We start from the raw sequence: 6,143 nt of genomic DNA, 5'->3' as shown, positions 1-6,143 counted from the left end.
TTTCACTCTCTTACACTATGTTACACTCTCTTACACTCTGCTGCTGTCTCTTACACTCTGTTACTGTCTCTTACACTCTGTTACTGTCTCTTACACTCTGTTACTGTCTCTTACACTCTCCTACACTCTGTTACTGTCTCTTACACTCTCTTACACTCTGTTACACTCTCTTACACGCTGTTACACTCTCCTACACTCTGTTACTGTCTATTACACTCTGCTACTGTCTCTTTCACTCTCTTACACTATGTTACACTCTCTTACACTCTGCTGCTGTCTCTTACACTCTGTTACTGTCTCTTACACTCTCTTACACTCTGTTACCGTCTCCTATACTCTGTTACTGTCTCCTATGCTCTGTCACACTCTCTTACACTCCGCTACTGTCTCATATACTCTTTTACTGTCTCTTACACAGGTTTACGATGTCTACGCGAAGAGATCCCCAAAGACGTTCACAGTATACTGAGATCATTCAGGACTATGTGATCCTAGAGGACGGTATATGCCATGTGACACTCTGGTACACTCTACTACACTCTACTACTGCCTCTTTCACTCTGCTACTGTCTCTTACACTCTGTTACTGTCTCTTACACTTTGCTACTGTATCTTACACTCTGCTATTGTCTCTTACACTCTGCTACTGTCTATAACACTCTCTTACACTCTGTTGCTGTCTATTACACTCTGCTACTGTCTCTTTCACTCTCTTACACTATGTTACACTCTCTTACACTCTGCTGCTGTCTCTTACACTCTGTTACTGTCTCTTACACTCTGTTACTGTCTCTTACACTCTACTACACTCTGTTACTGTCTCTTACACTCTCTTACACTCTGTTACACTCTCTTACATGCTGTTACACTCTCTTACACTCTTCTACTGTCTCTTACACCCCCTTACACACTGTTACTGTCTCTTACACTCTCTTACACTCTGCTACTATCTCTTACACTCTGTTACTGTCTCTTACACTCTGCTACTGTCTCTTACACTCTACTACTGTCTCTTTCACTCTGCTACTGTCTCTTACACTCTGCTACTATCTCTTACACTCTGTTACTGTCTCTTACACTCTACTACACTCTCATACACTCTGTTACTGTATCTTACACTCTGTTACTGTCTCTTACACTCTGTTACTGTCTCTTACACTCTGCTATTGTCTCTTACACTCTGCTACTGTCTATAACACTGTCTTACACTCTGTTACTGTCTATTACACTCTGCTACTGTCTCTTTCACTCTCTTACACTATGTTACACTCTCTTACACTCTGCTGCTGTCTCTTACACTCTGTTACTGTCTCTTACACTATGTTACTGTCTCTTACACTCTCCTACACTCTGTTACTGTCTCCTACACTCTCTTACACTCTGTTACACTCTCTTACACGCTGTTACACTCTATTACACTCTGTTAATTTCTCTTACACTCTCTTACACTCTGCTACTGTCTCTTACACTCTGCTACTCTCTCTTTCACTCTGTTTCTGTCTCTTACACTCTGCTTCTGTCTCTTATGCTCTGTTACTGTCTCTTATGCTCTGTTACTGTCTCTTACACTCTACTACACTCTCGTACACTCTGTTACTGTCTCTTACACTCTGTTACACTCTCTTACACTCTGTTACTGTCTCTTACACTCTGCTGCTGTCTCTTACACTCTGTTACTGTCTCTTACACTCTCTTACACTCTCCTACACTCTGCTACTGTCTCTTACACCCTCTTACACTCTTACTGTCTCTTACACTCTGTTACTGTCTCTTAAACTCTGCTACTGTCTATAACACTCTCTTACACTCTATTACTGTCTATTACACTCTGCTACTGTCTCTTACACTCTCTTACACTATTTTACACTCTGCTACAGTCTATTACACTCTGCTACTGTCTCTTACACTCTGCTATTGTCCCTTACACTCTGCTACTGTCTATAACACTCTCTTACACTCTCTTACACTCTGCTACTGTCTCTTACACTCTGTTACTGTCTCTTACACTCTCCTACACTATGTTACTGTCTCTTACACTCTCTTACACTCTGTTACACTCTCTTACACTCTGTAACTGTCTCTTACACTCTCTTACACTCTGCTACTGTCTATAACACTCTCTTACACTCTGTTACTGTCTATTACACTCTGCTACTGTCTCTTACACTCTCTTACACTATGTTACACTCTGCTACAGTCTATTACACTCTGCTACTGTCTCTTACACTCTGCTATTGTCTCTTACACTCTGCTACTGTCTATAACACTCTCTTACACTCTGTTACTGTCTATTACACTCTGCTACTGTCTCTTACACTCTCTTACACTCTGCTGCTGTCTATTACACTCTGCTACTGTCTCTTACACTCTGCTATTGTCTCTTACACTCTGCTACTGTCTATAACACTCTCTTACACTCTGTTACTGTCTATTACACTCTGCTACAGTCTCTTACACTGTCTTACACTATGTTACACGCTGCTCCAGTCTATTACACTCTGCTATTGTCTCTTACACTCTGCTACTGTCTATAACACTCTCTTACACTCTGTTACTGTCTATTACACTCTGCGACTGTCTCTTCAACTCTCTTACACTCTTCTGCTGTCTCTTACACTCTGTAACTGTCTCTTACACTCTCTTACACTCTGTAACTGTCTCTTACACTCTCTTACACTCTGTTACTGTCTCCTATACTCTGTTACTGTCTCCTATACTCTGTTACACTCTCTTACACTCTGCTGCTGTCTCTTACACTCTGTTACTGTCTCTTACATTCTGTTACTGTCTCTTACACTCTCTTACACTCTCTTACACTCTCCTACACTCTGCTACACTCTGCTACTGTCTCTTACACCCTCTTACACTCTGTTACTGTCTCTTACACTCTGTTACTGTCTCTTAAACTCTGCTACTGTCTATAACACTCTCTTACACTCTGTTACTGTCTATTACACTCTGCTACTGTCTCTTACACTCTCTTACACTATGTTACACTCTGCTACAGTCTATTACACTCTGCTACTGTCTCTTACACTCTGCTATTGTCTCTTACACTCTGCTACTGTCTATAACACTCTCTTACACTCTGTTACTGTCTATTACACTCTGCTACTGTCTCTTACACTCTCTTACACTCTGCTGCTGTCTATTACACTCTGCTACTGTCTCTTACACTCTGCTATTGTCTATAACACTCTGCTACTGTCTATAACACTCTCTTACACTCTGTTACTGTCTATTACACTCTGCTACTGTCTCTTACACTCTCTTACACTCTGCTGCTGTCTCTTACACTCTGTTACTGTCTCTTACACTCTGTTACACTCTCTTACACTCTCTTACACTCTGTAACTGTCTCTTACACTCCCTTACACTCTGTTACTGTCTCCTATACTCTGTTACACTTTCTTACACTCCACTACTGTCTCATATACTCTTTTACTGTCTCTTACACAGGTTTACGAGGTCTACGCGAAGAGATCCCCAAAGACGTTCACAGTATACTGAGATCATTCAGGACTATGTGATCCTAGAGGACGGTATATGCCATGTGACACTCTCTTACACTCTACTACACTCTACTACTGTCTCTTTCACTCTGCTACTGTCTCTTACACTCTGTTACTGTCTTTTACACTCTGTTACTGTCTCTTACACTCTGCTACTGTATCTTACACTCTGCTATTGTCTCTTACACTCTGCTACTGTCTATAACACTCTCTTACACTCTGTTACTGTCTATTACACTCTGCTACTGTCTCTTACACTCTCTTACACTATGTTACACTCTCTTACACTCTGCTGCTGACTCTTACACTCTGTTACTGTCTCTGACACTCTCCTACACTCTGTTACTGTCTATTACACTCTGCTACTGTCTCTTTCACTCTCTTACACTATGTTACACTCTCTTACACTCTGCTGCTGTCTCTTACACTCTGTTACTGTCTCTTACACTCTGTTACTGTCTCTTACACTCTCCTACACTCTGTTACTGTCTCTTACACTCTCTTACACTCTGTTACACTCTCTTACATGCTGTTACACTCTCTTACACTCTGTTACTGTCTCTTACACTCTCTTACACTCTGCTACTGTCTCTTACACTCTGCTACAATCTCTTACACTCTGCTACTCTCTCTTTCACTCTGCTTCTGTCTCTTACACTCTGCTACTGTCTCTTACGCTCTGTTACTGTCTCTTACACTCTGTTACACTCTCTTACACTCTGCTGCTGTCTCTTACACTCTGTTACTGTCTCTTACACTCTTACTGTCTCTTACACTCTCTTACACTCTCCTACACTCTGCTACTGTCTCTTACACCCTCTTACACTCTGTTACTGTCTCTTACACTCTGTTACTGTCTCTTACACTCTCCTACACTATGTTACTGTCTCTTACACTCTCTTACACTCTGTTACACTCTCTTACACTCTGTAACTGTCTCTTACACTCTCTTACACTCTGCTACTGTCTATAACACTCTCTTACACTCTGTTACTGTCTATTACACTCTGCTACTGTCTCTTACACTCTCTTACACTATGTTACACTCTGCTACAGTCTATTACACTCTGCTACTGTCTCTTACACTCTGCTATTGTCTCTTACACTCTGATACTGTCTATAACACTCTCTTACACTCTGTTACTGTCTATTACACTCTGCTACTGTCTCTTACACTCTCTTACACTCTGCTGCTGTCAATTACACTCTGCTACTGTCTCTTACACTCTGCTATTGTCTATAACACTCTGCTACTGTCTATAACACTCTCTTACACTCTGTTACTGTCTATTACACTCCGCTACTTTCTCTTACACTCTCTTACACTCTGTTACACTCTGTTACAGTCTATTACACTCTGCTACTGTCTCTTACACTCTGCTATTGTCTCTTGCACTCTGCTACTGTCTATAACACTCTCTTACACTCTGTTACTGTCTATTACACTCTGCTATTGTCTCTTACACTCTCTTCCACTCTGTTACACTCTGCTACAGTCTATTACACTCTGCTACTGTCTCTTACACTCTGTTACTGTTTCTTACACTCTGCTACTGTCTCTAACACTCTGCTACTGTCTCTTTCACTCTGCTACTATCTCTTACGCTCTGTTACTGTGTCTTACACTGTACTACACTGTCATACACTCTGTTACTGTATCTTACACTATGTTACTGTATCTTACACTATGTTACTGTCTCGTACACTCTGTTACTGTCTCTTACACTCTGTTACTGTCTCCTATACTCTCTTATTGTCTCTTACACCCTGTTACACTCTCTTACACTCTGCTACTGTCTCTTACACTCTACTACACTCTCGTACACTCTGTTACTGTCTATTACACTCTCTTACACTCTGCTGCTGTCTCTTACACTCTGTTACTGTCTCTTACACTCTGTTACTGTCTCTTACACTCCTATCTCTTACACTCTACTACACTCTACTACTGTCTCTTTCACTCTGCTACTGTCTCTTTCACTCTGTTACTGTCTCTTACACTCTGTTACTGTCTCTTACACTCTGCTACTGTCTATAACACTCTCTTACACTATGTTACACTCTGCTACTGTCTCTTACGCTCTGTTACTGTCTCTTACACTCTGTTACACTCTCTTACACTCTGCTGCTGTCTCTTACACTCTGTTACTGTTTCTTACACTCTGTTACTGTCTCTTACACTCTACTACACTCTGTTACTGTCTCTTACACTCTCTTACACTCTGTTACACTCTCTTACATGCTGTTACACTCTCTTACACTCTGTTACTGTCTCTTACACTCTCTTACACTCTGCTACTGTCTCTTACACTCTGCTACTGTCTCTTACACTCTGCTACTCTCTCTTTCACTCTACTACTGCCTCTTTCACTCTGCTACTGTCTCTTACACTCTGTTACTGTCTCTTACACTTTGCTACTGTATCTTACACTCTGCTATTGTCTCTTACACTCTGCTACTGTCTATAATACTCTCTTACACTCTGTTACTGTCTATTACACTCTGCTACTGTCTCTTTCACTCTCTTACACTATGTTACACTCTCTTACACTCTGCTGCTGTCTCTTACACTCTGTTACTGTCTCTTACACTCTGTTACTGTCTCTTACACTCTACTACACTCTGTTACTG

Source organism: Sceloporus occidentalis, unplaced genomic scaffold (genome assembly GCF_023333645.1).
Source record: "Sceloporus occidentalis isolate IW3139 unplaced genomic scaffold, rSceOcc1.0.p SCAF_98, whole genome shotgun sequence".
Classification (NCBI taxonomy): Eukaryota; Metazoa; Chordata; class Lepidosauria; order Squamata; family Phrynosomatidae; genus Sceloporus; species Sceloporus occidentalis.
The sequence above is the reverse complement of the archived record's forward strand: the minus strand, read 5'-3'. Positions refer to the sequence as shown.